The following is a 14,981-nucleotide window of genomic DNA, read 5'->3' as shown; positions in this document are numbered from 1 at the left end:
AACAAAATAGCAAGTTACAAAATGGCAACTTTATTTTTTCGATAACTCTTACCTCATTTGTAACTATTAACTATTTGTGTACTTTTTCAAAATGTTTTCTACCTACTGCATCTCTTCACTGTATCCCCAGGTTAGTGTGTTATTGAATTCACAGTGTGTGCTCAATAAAGGCTGGAGCCAATGAATAAATAAATACAATGAATGCCTGTCTACACTACCTTTAGAATCTTGATTGTAAACCATAAAAAAAGAAAGGTGAATGTTTTCCAAACAACAACAACAAAAATACAAAAACAATTCTAATGTCATTAAATGGAACATGGACTTTTGTTTCCAATTTTATTTTTGAATTCCTTTATTTCCTCTTGTCTAAATCTTGAACATGACATGTTTAAAAGCCAAATCTTAACTACTTGCCACCAAAGTGGCTGCCTTGTTTTGTCTGACAATGTGTTCCAGCTTTTCTTCTTTCAGACATCGCTTTCCACAGCCTCCCCTTTCTCTATAAGTTCTAACATGATTCCTCAACTGCCTGACATTTCTATATGAATCTAGTAATACATCATTAAAATTTTATTTTTCTTTGTGAAGAGCTTGTCTTTTCCTCCTTATCTATCATTGAAGCTTTAAATACCCAAAGGAAAACTAGTTAATAATTTCTCAGAACATAAAATTTAAGAACTAGAAAAAAAAGATATCAATTTGTTTATTTTCTTAAGACTCGTGAAATCCAGTCTTACTTACAAAAATGGAAAGCTTTTTCATACTTTATACTGTTCAGATGTCAAGGTATAACCTTTTAGTAAAACAAATAGAAAATTAATACTCCTTATTGGTGTGTAAACATTGGGCTACTTTTCTTATATTGCTGCAAGAGATATGCCAAGCTATTTGTCTTTTTAAGCTTTGCAAATGTAAAATAGTAATGTAGTTTACTTTAGTCTATTGCAAATTCACCTCACTGTCTATTAACATATCTCAACTGTAACGCAATGGCACTTCTACCTGTATTATTCATTTTTCATTATCCCATAATCCAGAGCTCTTGGCTGAGACTCTGTAAAACACAACTATTAGGTCCAAACACAGGGATATTCATCTGTTGGGACACGGATTAGATCATCAAGTTATTTCAGCAGCCTAAGCCAACTGCCACTCAATTGTAGTGTGCGTTTCCACCAGGGCTCATTCTAACAACAATTCATGACTAAAAAATTTTTGTATTCAATTCAGATTGCCTCTAGCACCAACCTGAATTAACTTGCCAAAGTGCTGTGCATTTTTAGTTACTTAGCCAGTAAACTGGCAGTGTAAGTCTCCTCCTGTTTATTTTCATGTAAATGAGGCTTTACAAGCCTCAATTTCCCCAAAGAGGGTTCACACTCAGCTGAAGACAAAAATTTTCACATTTTATCTGTCTCAGGTCAGAACATCACCTGTCAAAATCAATTGTCTTTTTTCTCACCTTTCTCCTTATTAAAAATTCCAGCAGAATATGTATGAGGTGAAGCCACAGAACAAACTTGGTAGCCTGGAAAGTTTTAGAGTTTTAAAATCATCTCAGTGTCAGGGCAAAAAGCAACAGAATATAGGTATGAGTTACTGTGGTTTATCAGAACACTTTAAAAAATATCAGTAAGTTAGAAACACTTAACTATTCAGTAGTAGGAGATGAGTTAAATAGATTATATTGCATGCATTCAGTGGAATGCTATGTGATCATTAAAACTAATGATAAAACATTTTTATTGACTTGAAAGGCAAATTATAATATACTTTATTTCCCATATATGTGTGCATACAAGAAATTAAGGGAGATTACTAACAGTGATTATATCTAGGTTAGAAAATGTCAGGCAACTTATTTTTTATTTTACTTTTCTATATTATTGATATTATTGATTTGTATTTTTATTAAAAATGAACACATCTATTTCTAGCCATAATAGAGAAACAAGGACCAGATTTCCTTTTCCACTTTAAACAACTGAAAAACTAGATAAAATACACGAACCAGTGGTTTTCAGATATGGGACCACAGGCAGTGCAAGAGGGTTATCCTTGAGAGAAGAAAAATGTGAGATGGGCTTCATAAGATCTCAGTTTATTGTCTGGGGTGGGTTTCCAGGCAGCAGCGTAAGAAAGGTGTGTTACTCCATTCTCACACTGCCGATAAAGACACACCTGAGACTGGGAAATTTACAAAGAAAAAGAGGTTTAATGGACTCACCATTCCACATGGCTGGGGAAGTCTCACAATCATTGTGGAAGACAAAAGGCACGTCTTACATGGTGGCAGACAAGAAGGAAAATGAGAGTCACGCAAAAGGGGAAACCGCTTACGAAATCATCAGATCTTGTGAGACTCCTTCACTACCACGAGCACAGTATGGGGGAATCTGCCACCATGATTCAATTATCTCCCACTGGGTCTCTCCCATGACATGTGGGAATTATGGGAGCTACAATTCAAGATGAGATTTGGGTGGGGACACAGCTAAATCGTATCAAAATGGAAGCCCAAATTGAGCCTGGAGTATTCCTGGGTTGAGGAGACAGAGCTCAGAATTTGGGGAGTACAAGGTGGCTAGAAGGAGCAGGGCAGGATACCAGAGATAAAAGAGTGGCAAGAGAGTGAGCCCCAGAGACCTGCAGAGGAGTTATCTGGAGTCCTCAGCTCAGCACTTCTCAGCTGATGCTGTGAGGAAACTTAAAGTTAGGAAAAGAATCAAGAAAGCAATAGAGTCCCACTAGGACAGAATTACTCTTGTTTCAGTAACCAGAGTGGAAAGTTCCTAATGTATAAGTAACAGTATCAGTACTCAGAAGGATATTGCCTCAGTAAGGGGGCTAAATAAACCCTAGATAAAAGATTGCTCTCATCCTGCGTATCAAAGTGCCTCAGAAGGACTGATCTATTTCTAGGTACTGTACCTTAACTGTATCCAAAAACAAAGCTCAAAAACATTTAAAAGATTCAACATCCAACAGCATAAATTCATGTCTGACATCTATATGGAAATTACAAGCCATGCAAGGAGGAAGGAAAACCTAATCTGTAAGGATAAAACTCAACCATTACAAAAGACACAGAAATGGAAAATATAATAGGATTAGAAGACAAAGACATTTTTAAAAATTGTAAATATACTCTATATGTTTACAGAGGTAGAGTAAAGCAGAGGTATGTTAAGAAGAAATATGGAAGCTAAAAAGAGGCCCAAATTAAACTACTAGCTTTGAAAAATATCATGTTCAGATAAAAAAAAAAGTACTGGTTGAGATTAGTAGCTGATGTGGTTTGGCTCTGTATCCCCACCCAAATCCCATCTCAAACTGTAATCCCATGCATTGAGGGAGGGAATTTTAATTCTTCTGTGTCCAGGGAAGGAGGTGATTGGATCATGGAGGTGGTTTCTCCCATGCTATTCTTGTGATAATGAGAGAGTTCTCATGAGATCTGATGGTTTTCTAAGTGTTTGGCAAGTTCCTCCTTTACATGCTGACACTCTCTCCTGCTGCCTTGTGAAGAAGGTGCCTGCTTCTCTTTCTGCCATGATTAAGTTTCCTGAGGCCTCCTCAGCCATGCAGAACTGTAAGTCAACGAAACCTCTTTCCTTTATAACTTACCTTGTCTTGGGTAGCATCTTTATAGCAGTGTGAGAACAAACAAATACAATAGCTAATAATGGTGTTAAAATGGAGTAACTAAAAGTACACAAGTCATTCTAAAGAAGGGAGTAAAGAAGAAGAAGGGTACAAAGAACAGAAGGAATAAATAGAAAGTAATAGCAGGATGGTAGATTAATACATAAAGAAATCAATATTCACATTCAAGGCACATGCTTTAAACACTTAGATTAAAAGGTAGAGACGACCAGATTGGATTTAAAAAGACAGATCTGAAAGATACTCATTGTAATTACTTAAAAAATAGGTTAAAAGCTAATGTATGAACATTGATATACTATGCTAGCATTGAAAGAAAATTGAAGTAGTTATATTCGTATCAGGCAATGTAAATTTCAGAGCAAATAATATTGCTGATGATCATTTCATGATGACAAGAGTTTATTAATTAAGAGGTACATGTTTTATGTACTGAGTAACAGAGCTTTAAAATATTAATACGTGAAGCAAAACTGATAGTACTGAAAAAATAAATGAATCTACAATTACAGTCAAAGATTTCAGCACTTTTTTCCCTCAATAATTGATCAGCCAGTGAACAGAAAATCCAAGGATATAAAAGACTTTAACAATATTAGCAAACAACTTGACCTAACTGATATTGATAGAACCCTGTAACCACCAGCAGCAAAATTATCAAGTCTAGACAATATTTACCAAGATAGGCTGTATTCTGAGCCACAAAAAACTCTCAACAAATTGTAAAGTATTGAAGTTTTAAAAAGTACGTTTTCTGACCATAATAGGATTAAATTAGAAAATAGTAATAGGAAGATATCTCAAAATTTTTCTAGTATCTGAAAAATATAACACACTCCCAAATAACCCATAAGTGAAAGAATATTAGCATTTTGAATTGAGTGAAAATTGAAATACTACACAAAAATTGTGAGAGACGCAGCTAATCAGAGCCCAGAGGGATTTTATAATATTAAATGTTTATATTAAAAGTAAATAAATATCGTAAATCTGTTATCTTACCTTCTATTTTAGGAAACTATAAAAACAGTAAATGAAATCCAAAGAAATCAGACAGGAGAAAATAATAAAAAGAAGAGCATAAATCAAATATATAAAAATTGCAAAAGTAATGACAAAATTAGTAGAAGAAAAGCAAGATCTTTTTAAAATGTGTCAAAATTGATAGACATTTAAGCAGATTGGATCAGAATAAAAAGAGAAAAAAATATAAATTACCAATACCAGAAATGAGACAGGGCATATCTCTACATATCTTTCAGAAATCATAAGGGTAACAATAGGGTGAAAAACTTCATGCCAATAATCAAAAACATGCCAATAATAGATGAAATTGAGAAGTTCCTTTCTAGGCACAAATTTCCATAGCACCTTTAAGAAGAAATAGACAACCTGAACATCTCTTTATTTATTAAAGGCAGAATTTGTATTGTAAGAAAAAAACTCCAGGTACTGGTAACTTTACAGGTTTATTCTACCAAGTACATTAGGAAGAAAAAAAATTACGCAAACTCTTCCAGAAACTGGGAGAGAAGAGAACACTTTCAATCTCAATTTGTGAGGGCATAATTACTCTTGTAACAAAGTCAGACAAACATACCAAGGGAAAACTAAAGCGTAATATCCCCTATGAATATAAATACATAATTTCTTCAGATTTTAATCAATCCCTTCCAACAATATATAAAAAAGGTAATACATATGATCAAGTAGGGGTTATCCCATGAGTGCAAGTTTGGTTTAATATGTAATTCATCATACTAATAGGCTAAAACAATATAATTTACCATATTACAAGCCAAAGGAAGAAAAATCATATGATCCTCACAATAGATATAGAAAAAGCCTTTGACAAAATCCAACACTGATTCCTGATTAAAAAACAAACCAACAACAACAGCAACGAAAAACTCTCAGTAAACAAGAACTAAAGGAGAATTTCCTCAATCTGATAAAGGACGTCTAGGAAAAATCTGTAGCTCTATCACTATGCTTAATGGTAGAAGCCTGGATGCTTTCCCTGTAAGATTGGGAATCAGTCAATGATGTGTGCTCTTATAGTTTATACTGTAGTGTGCTGCTGGTCCTAGCCTGTGCAATAAGGGAGGAAAAAAAAAGTTTTCAGATGAGAAACAAAGAAATAAAACTTTCCTTTCAGATGATATACTTGTTAATGTAGAAAATGTAATAATCTACCAAATGGCTTCTGAAACTGATAAGTGACTTTATCAACTTTGCAACATATAGATTCTGTCTCTCTCTCTCTATATATAAATGGAATTTCTGTATACTATCAATAAGTAAATAGAAATTAAAATTGAAGAGACAATGCTCTCATAAAGACAAAATATTAGGGATATGTTGACTAAAGATTTGTAAGACATGTACTCTCAAAACCAAAAAAAACATGGTGGAAAAAAAAAGACCCAAAGAGATAGAAAAGTATAGCATGTTCATAGGTCAGAAGACCCAATAGTCTTAGGATATCAGTTTTGCCCAAACTGTTTCATAGGTTTACCATAATCTTCATGAAACCACAAGCATGTTTTCTGTAGAAATTCACAAGTTGATTCCAAAATTTGCATGTAAATGTAAATGCAAGGGATCTAGAATAGCTAAGACAATTTTGTGTGTTTGTTTGCTTGTTTTAGAAATGTAAAGGACTATTGCTACCTGCTTTCAGGCCTTTTTATAAAGTTACTAGCAATCGAAACAGCTTTGTATTGGCATAAACATATTCACAAAAATCAGTGGGACATTCCAGATATAAACCTACACATACATGGGCAATTTATTTTCAAAACAAATGCCAATGCAATTCAATATGTAAAGGATAATCTTCCCAACAAATATTCCTAGAGCAATATGCAAAATATGAACCTTGATCGTTACCCTATACCACATACATAAATTAATTCTAAATAGATCATAGACCTAAATGTTAGGCCTAAAACTATAAAATTTGTGTAAGAAAAAAATATTTAACGAGTTACCTTGGTTTGGCCAAAGATGTCTTCAATATGACACACAGGACAAACCATAACCTATAAAAGGAAAAACATTAATAAATTAGGTTTGATCCAATTAAAAATTTTAATGCTTTAAGATATTGTTATGGGAATGAAAAAGCAAGTCAAAGACCAGAGAAAATGTTTGCAGAACATATATATGGCAAAAGACTCGTACCTACAATATATAAAAAACTTTAAAAAATATATGATATTAAGTCAAATAGCCCAATTGAAAAATAGTAGTTTTGAGCAGACATTTCATCAAAGGAGAGATACAGATTACAGGTGAATACATGAACAGATGCCTAATCTCATTAGTCATTAGGGGAATGTAAATTAAAATCATCATGAAATACTACTACATTAGAACTGAAAACGCAATGGTAGGCACAATTCTAAGATTATCCCCAATGGCCTCCACCCTTGTATAATGCTTTGGAGTAATCTCCACCCCTTGAGTGTGAGTGGAACCTATGAATATGATGAAATCTTACTCTTGTGGCAAAAGGATCTTTGAAAATGTAATTATGTTCCTAAATCAGATAACCTTAAAACAGGGAGATTACCTGGATTGCCCTAACCTAGTCACACAGGTCCTTTGAATCTGGATCTGGAGGTCAGTATGGGGGAAGTCAGAGAGCTCAGAAGGAATAGAGGGATTCTATACAACTTGATGCTATCTCTGAAGGTGACGTGGGGCCACATGTCAGGGAACGTGGGCTGACAGCCAACAAGCAAATGGGGACCTCACTCCCACAACATCAAAGAACTGAATAATGCCACACTGAGTGAGCTTGAAGGAGGAACCCACACTTTAGTCAGAATGCAGGCCAGACAACACCTTAATTTTAGCTTTATGAGATTCTGAGAAATAAATCCAGCCCCAGTGGGTCTGGACTTCTGACTCACATGAATGTGAGAGAATTCATGCATCTTGTTTCAAGCCACTAAACTTGTGGAAATTTGCTACATAGCATCAGAAAACCAATAAGCTGACCGTTACACGTGTCTGTGGAGGTGTGGAGCAACTGGAACTCTCATACACTGATCATAGAGATGACGAATGGCACTGTCACTTTGAAAAACAGTCTGGCAGTTTATTTTTAAAAACTATATACCCCCCCCACCCCCAACATAAACCACAGATAACCTACTCCCTGATACTTACCCAAGAGAAGTGAAAACCACACGTCAGTTTGGGGCTATGATAAATAAATCTGCTATGAACATTAGTGTACAAGTCTTTGTTCACAACAAACAAAATAAGTTAGTGTACTTATTTCTCATAGCCCCAAACTAGAAACAACTGATATGTCTATCAATAGGTTAATGGATGGAGAAATTGTGGTATGGAATATCACTCAAAAATATGACGGAATGAAATATAGAAAATTTGCAACAGCAAAGATAAATCCCAAATAATTTTGCTGAGTAAAAGAAGCCAGACCAAAAAAGAGATTATATACTATATACATATATTATATGATTCTATTTATGTAAAACCCTAGAAATATCAGACTAATCTTAATGACAGAAGGCAGATTAGCTGTTGTCTAGAGGTAGTAGAAGAAAGTAGGAATGGATTACACAAGAGGAGAAAAACACTTTTAGAAGTGAAGGATCTGGTCCTTATCTTGATTGTGGTGATTGTTTCATGGGCATATTTATATGTTGAAGCTACTCAGATCATATACTTTAAGTAATTGTAGTTGATTGTATGACAATTCTACTTCAATAAAGCTATAATAAAGGACAGATATTATCTGTAAAGTAAAACACAAACATAGGGTGATAAAAGTTCATGACTATCTGCTCTGTTCTCCCAGATTTGTTCTAATCAGTTGTGCGAACTTAGGCCAGTAATATTATATTCCTAGTCTCCATGTACTCCGTGAAGTAGAAAGAGCTGATAGAATGAGATTATTTTTAAGGATCTTTCCTATGATTCTGTAATAGCAGCAGCTGTCTTTTATTGTATGGTTGATACATACAAAGCACTGTACTCACTTTACATCACGGGATGTGACTTAGAGAAATCGATGACTTTTCCAAGATCACAAAGTGATTAACTAGAAGATCCAGGGTCAAACAGTTCTACCTGACCCTAGAGCCTGTGTTTCCAGCCAGTCTTCTGTGCCTCTATGAACACAATTGTTTGACCAGTGAGCACCCCCTAGTAACCCTCCTAGCAGTTTAGCTTTGATATGGTCTGTGACCTATCACTTGACCTATCTAGTCCCCTCGCATTTGCTATCTTTCCCCATGGTTTAACATCCAGCATAGATAATTCTTTATGTGATTTGTGGAATTTGATGGCACAACTCTTATTAATGTTAATGTGAGTCATGGAGCAGAACTGTATCCATTGTGCTGAGAATTTATACTAGACACAATTTCATCACTAACAGAACAGCTCACAAATTACAAGGATTTAATGTAATTTTGAATCTTACTTTTTATTTTCTATCATTGCCTTTTCACTCAAGAGGAAAAGTGGTAGAAAAACATTCATCGTGTACAAGATAATGTGTAATTTCTTCTCTTATGGAATTTAACTTTACTTGAAAGAAGAGATGATAGAAATCCCTGAAGATCCCTTTCCTAGGAGATATGAATTATAAGCTTCTCTGTCTTTTGCTTGCCTATATTTCTCAAGAGAGAGCATATAGTATTATCTATCATCAAATAAAAAAAGAGTATGCTAATTAATTAATTAATTAAGCACATGAAATGGAGGGAAATAGGCTCATCAGAAAATTTCACCACCACAAATCAGCCCTGGACCCCCTTCCTATCTTAAGTGGACCATCTTGCTGCTGAATTCATAATAGCCTGGAGGGTGAAGTGATTAACAATAAACTGTTGGCCGGGCGCGGTGGCTCCAGCCTGTAATCCCAGCACTTTGGGAGGCCGAGATGGGCGGATCACGAGGTCAGGAGATCGAGACCATCCTGGCTAACATGGTGAAACCCCGTCTCTACTAAAAATACAAAAAATGAGCCGGGCGAGGTGGCGGGCGCCTGTAGTCCCAGCTACTCCGGAGGCTGAGGCAGGAGAATGGCGTGAACCCGGGAGGCGGAGCTTGCAGTGAGCTGAGATCGGCCACTGGGTGACAGAGCAAGACTCCGTCTCAAAAAAAAAAAAAAAAAAAAAAAAAAAAAACAAAACAAAAAAAAACAATAAACTGTTAAGCTTTAGAGCAACACTTGTTTTACTTGCATCGTGACTTACACTTTTTATGATGGGTCCAAAATAAGGATTTCAAGAGACTTGTAGAAGAGCCTTCTGCCAGGAAAAGACCATAGGAACAGGGGAAGGATGGCATAGAAAACCAGCCAGATGGAATTGTACCCTTTTTTGTCCCTACCTCTCCTTATTTTCCTTACCTGTGTTTTGTCTTTCTTCTGTCTCTTATGATTCTATTAGTTCTTCATTTCTAAGAAACAAGAGGCTAAAGAAACTCAGGACTCAGAGATGGAAGAATAAGCTTCATGTCTTTCACCCTCCCTGTTCCTTTCATTCCAAATTGCTGTTAAGGTTCCCGTGGCTGCTGGCACAGAGCCTTGGTCCATCACGGTGCCTTCTGCTCGTCCTGAGCTACCTTAAGTCAGGGACATGAGAAAAGAGATGCTGGAAAGTCTTTGTAAGTAGAAAACACATTTTAATTTTATGGTTGTTTAACGTTGGAAGGGCATACGCTTCTTTTTCTTTTTTTTTAAACAACTTTTAGAAATAGCTTTTTCAAGGTATAATTGACCTATAATCAAGTGTACATATTTAAATTATACAGTAAGGTTTGACATATGTATGGGTGATGAAATCAACACCACAATCAGGATAAGCATCTCTATCACTCCAAAAGCCAAACACATTTACGATTTCATTTTTCCTCCTTACAACCTGTCCCCAACCCCTTCTTATCCTTGTCACCCATGTGACAGGATTCATACATCCATCTGCAGGTTGTACTTAATCCACACATGTGTTTTGTTTGACTGTTACATAGTATTACAATTTCTAAATCAGTTTTCCAAACTTAAAAAGCAGTAGATTTCTCATAATAAATTTAGATTTCTGTCTTTTTAAAAACTCCCATATTCTGGTGAGTCTGGGCCAGAATTTTGACCATCAGCATGCATTTGTCAGATCTGTGCAGTTACCAGCCTCTCGAGATGGACACACACTCTCCAGTTTCCTTGAGTCCCCACAGGCCTGCTTTACTTACTGATGTTGTTTGTTTGGCTTTTGAATGTTTCATCCCTGCTACTCAGTCTACCCTCCATCCCAGCACAAATGCTTGCCTGTCTCTCCAAGTATCACAAACTTTTCTTGTTTTGCTTTATTCTTGCAAAGAGCTCTTCCATTCTCTTCTTACCTAGCTCAACAGTTAGCTCTTTAGTGATGCTTTTTACTTTCAAAATCTCTTTAGGCAGAATACATTGCTCTCTGATCTGTGTTCCTACAGCATTTTATAACTACTGTTATAAGGGAGCATGTCACTTCGTTAGTTGTTTGCACACCTGGCCCTCCTGCTAGTAGACGGTGACCTCCTCAAATCCAGGGCACATATTTTTGGTCCTTAAGTCCTCAGCATCTAGCTTAGTGCCCTATGTAAAGCAGAGCCCTGTGATATGTTTCTTACATGTAAAACTCAAGTGCTTCTTAAAACATCAGTCCTTTATTCTGTTCAAGAGGGGAAAAGAATCTATAAACATACTCTCGTATTTTTAAAAATCTCTAAACATTGTATCTGCAATTCAAATTTATGTGTGTGTGTGTATCTCAACTACCTTGATGCTGATTTAAATGCAATAATTGCTGGACTCCCATGTGGCATCATTGAAACAGAGAGATCATCTGGCTTGTAGGTGGGAAGGTTCCCGATCTAATTTCCCACATTTGGAAGGTGTATGTTCATTATGTGTGTCAAACAGTTGCTGAATTAATACGGTACTTCTTCCCCCTTACACATATGTGATCAATCTTTTTATCCGTGAGCACAAAAGAGCTTAACATGTATGTACATTAATCAAAACTTTTCTACTTGCGAACTTCTTGCTCAGAAAGTTTCCTAAACATAGACAAGTTTTTTCATTAAAATCATAAGGTTTATTTCTAGCTAGTTTTCCTACGTTTAGCTGACTCTCTGACTGTAATCTATCCTATTTCTGACCAGAGGCCATCGTATTTCCATTGGGTCTACATCAAAACAAATCTTGAAAAAAAACTTCATGTTACAAATCTTTCCTTAGATAAAATGTGTTGAAGTTCAATACTGCTTCTCAGAAGCAGGCATGAAAAAAAATCTGGCTTACATTTTTCAGTCCAATTCTTTTTACAAAAGCATTTTGTGAACGCCTAGCATGTTCAAAAAGTTCTATATACATTGTGGAGAATAAAGAAATAATAATACCCGGTCCATTTCATCAAGGATCTCACAATGTACTGGAAGCAACTGAAACATATATGAGCATTTCAGGTACTGGAAGAAAATTGAAGAAAAGCCCAGAGATTGGTACATCAGCCTGCGTATTCATAGAGTAGCCAAATACACTGTGGGTCACCTGAAACACAGTTTATATGCTGGGATTGGAGAGGACATGTGAAGCCGAGGGTTGGGAAGGGGTGGAGAGTTAAATATGACATTGTAAAAGATTTAAATATCACGTCTGAGGAGTCTGAACTTTTTCTACATACGTGTAATAGGGAACCATTAAATATCGTAGAGTGAGGGTTCATATTGAAAATGAATATTTGGTTATCTGCTGTGTGTCAGGGTATTGTTTCAGCATTTATGCATAGAATCTTAAGGTTAAGGTAAGTTTTGGTCTCTCTCTCTCTGGCTCTCTTTCTGTAAATAAAACAGATGTTTACTGACGATCTCAAGGGTAGTTTCAAATTCATAACAGGGTAGTGAAGACCCACAGAAAATGAGCCGTCTCTACAACCCAGAAAATTCTGTCCCAAAGGATGATAATTTTGTAGCAAGTTTAGGATTTATATAGCCATATAATGCTGGGCACATTTTATTTCTAAGAAGAATTTTGTTCTATTTGTTTTGATCTGGTATAAAAAGTGACTCCTACCTGGTAATTCTGGGCCACTGAAGATGGAGACCATTATCCTGATGACTCCAGTGAATCTGCTTGTATTTTAAAAACAGGCGTTTGTGAATCCAGTACACAGCAAGAGAAGGCAGGGCTAAGACCCACAGGGTGACTGCATTAAGACTCTTTTCTTGTCTCTTTTGCCACTCTGATGGATGATAATAATTTTCTTTTTCCCTGCTGATAATAAATTTATGCTTTCTTCTATCAGTATGTGACTGTTTCCAGAGTTTTTCTCAGCTTAGCCTTGATAAAATTATCCTTCAGAGGAAGGCGATGGAACTTTCCATCCTAACCTCTTAGGAATGGACCCTTGGGGACTGGCTCCTGCAGGACCCACAGTATAAGGCAAAGAACCAGCCTTGAGATTCTCTTAATAAAGCTGAGCATTTCATGTATCAGGCAAATAGCCCCAGGCCACAGTAAAGGACCCCAAATGTAAGCAGATGGCAATATTCCTTGCATGAGAAGGAGCTGGGGTGGATCACGAAGACAAGGGCACTGCAGCCTAATGGCCCACATGAGTTTAGACAAAGAGGCTTGCCTTGACATTGTTTCCAGGAGGCAAGCAACAACCAGTGAGAAATCTTCCTGGGCAGCAGCCTCTCCAAGAGTCAGGATACCCCTCAAATTCACACTGTTAATCCCTGTCCAGATGGGCCTAACCAGGCAAACTGATGATTTCGGTCTAAATTTCACTTTAGCCTCAATTGTGGATTTAGTTCTCAATTGTGTATTTTTACCCCCAGATGTGGATGTTTCCTGGCTGAAAACTGTTTTGTTTTGAAGAGTGTTTTCGTGACATAGCTTAAATGGGTAGGTATTAAGTCTGGAGCCTATTTTAAGCTTTTGAGGGGGTCATGTCAGGGGCTGGGGGACCAGAAGCAACAGTGGCAGAGTAAGAATCAAGACATTTTTCGGTTGGGCATGGTGGCTCACGCCTGTAATTCCAACATTTTGGGAGGTCAAGGCAGGCGGATCACCTGAGGTCAGGAGTTCGAGATCAGCCTGATCAACATGGCGAAACCCCATCTCTACTAAAAATACAAAAATTAGCCAGGCGTGGTGGCAGGTGTCTGTAATCCCAGCTGCTTGGGAGGCTGAGACAGGAGAATCGCTTGAACCTGGGAGGCGGAGGTTGCAGTGAGCCGAGATCTCACCACCATAACTCTAGCTTGGGCAGCAGAGTGAGATTCTGTCTCCAAAAAAAAAAAAAAAAGAAACGAAATTTTGAAACAACTGAAGAGCTCTGTTCTCCTTCTCCTGCCAGTTGCCCATTTCTGATCCTCACAACTAGCAAGGAGAATATCATTAACGGATTGCAGTTGAGGGATTCTTGCCTGTATATACAAGCAATCTCAGTCTTTATGAGAGAATGTCTAAGAAAATGACTGTGAGAATTCCTAGTTGAAAAGTTAAAATACTTATGAATATGATTTTTATAACCGAAGGAACCATGAGCTGAACCTGCTCACCATGATAATTTGAGGTTTAATTAATTAATGACTAAAGTACTTTGGAAACACAAAGGGCTGTATAAATGCTAAATATTATTAAATGTTAATAGCCATGTTCTCGAATAACACTGATATTAATTTAAATTCCTAAACCTTATTATCAGAATGAAATGCATGCTAATGAGGCTTTCCTAATAAATATTTTGTTTATGATGTATTTAGAGTGATATTACTTATCTTGCTAGAGCAAATATAAATTACGGCACATGGCAAAAGGGTGGTTGTCTTTTCTTCATGATAATTAAAATGGAAATGTAGAGGAAATATAATGAATACATTAGACAGAAATTTTGTGTTAGAACCACTGAGGTTTGCTTTATAACTGAGCTGGTGATTCCGTCTCTTCTAATAGTGGTCCCAGGATTTGTTTGTCCACTTTCGCCTTGTTAGACCCTCTTAACTGGTACTGAATGAAGCATATTTACATTTTCAAGCAAATTGAATGAAAATTAAAAATTTCAAGAAAAATCGCATGTCATTCTTTGATATAATTAGAGATATTCTTGGATGCTTTCAATCAAGCTTGGGAATTTCTTTTTATACCACTTCTTGCTGGGACAACTGACAAGTCACTATCATTGCTCTACAGATGGGAAGCGGGCTTGCCTTGCTGTTCATTTCCTGCCTTGACTGGCTGATAAAGCTAGAATTTGCTTCTTGGGGTGCTGAATCATTTG

General features: G+C 36.5%; 1 long non-coding RNA gene across 1 annotated transcript in view; it reads left to right on the top strand.

Annotated features, from left to right (window-relative positions):
• LOC117098035 overlaps positions 1–13,715 on the top strand; it is a 67,203-nt gene extending 53,488 nt beyond the window's left edge. Inside the window, exon 3 of the long non-coding RNA XR_004443148.1 lies at positions 13,537–13,715. This is a non-coding gene — a long non-coding RNA (uncharacterized LOC117098035). The remainder of the gene's footprint in view (positions 1–13,536) is intronic.
• The last annotated feature ends 1,266 nt before the right edge of the window (positions 13,716–14,981 follow it).

The sequence above is a fragment of the Trachypithecus francoisi genome, unplaced genomic scaffold (genome assembly GCF_009764315.1).
Source record: "Trachypithecus francoisi isolate TF-2019V2 unplaced genomic scaffold, Tfra_2.0 Lachesis_group15, whole genome shotgun sequence".
Classification (NCBI taxonomy): domain Eukaryota; kingdom Metazoa; phylum Chordata; class Mammalia; order Primates; family Cercopithecidae; genus Trachypithecus; species Trachypithecus francoisi.
Note: the sequence above shows the minus strand (reverse complement) of the source record. Positions and strands in the feature narration are given on the sequence as shown.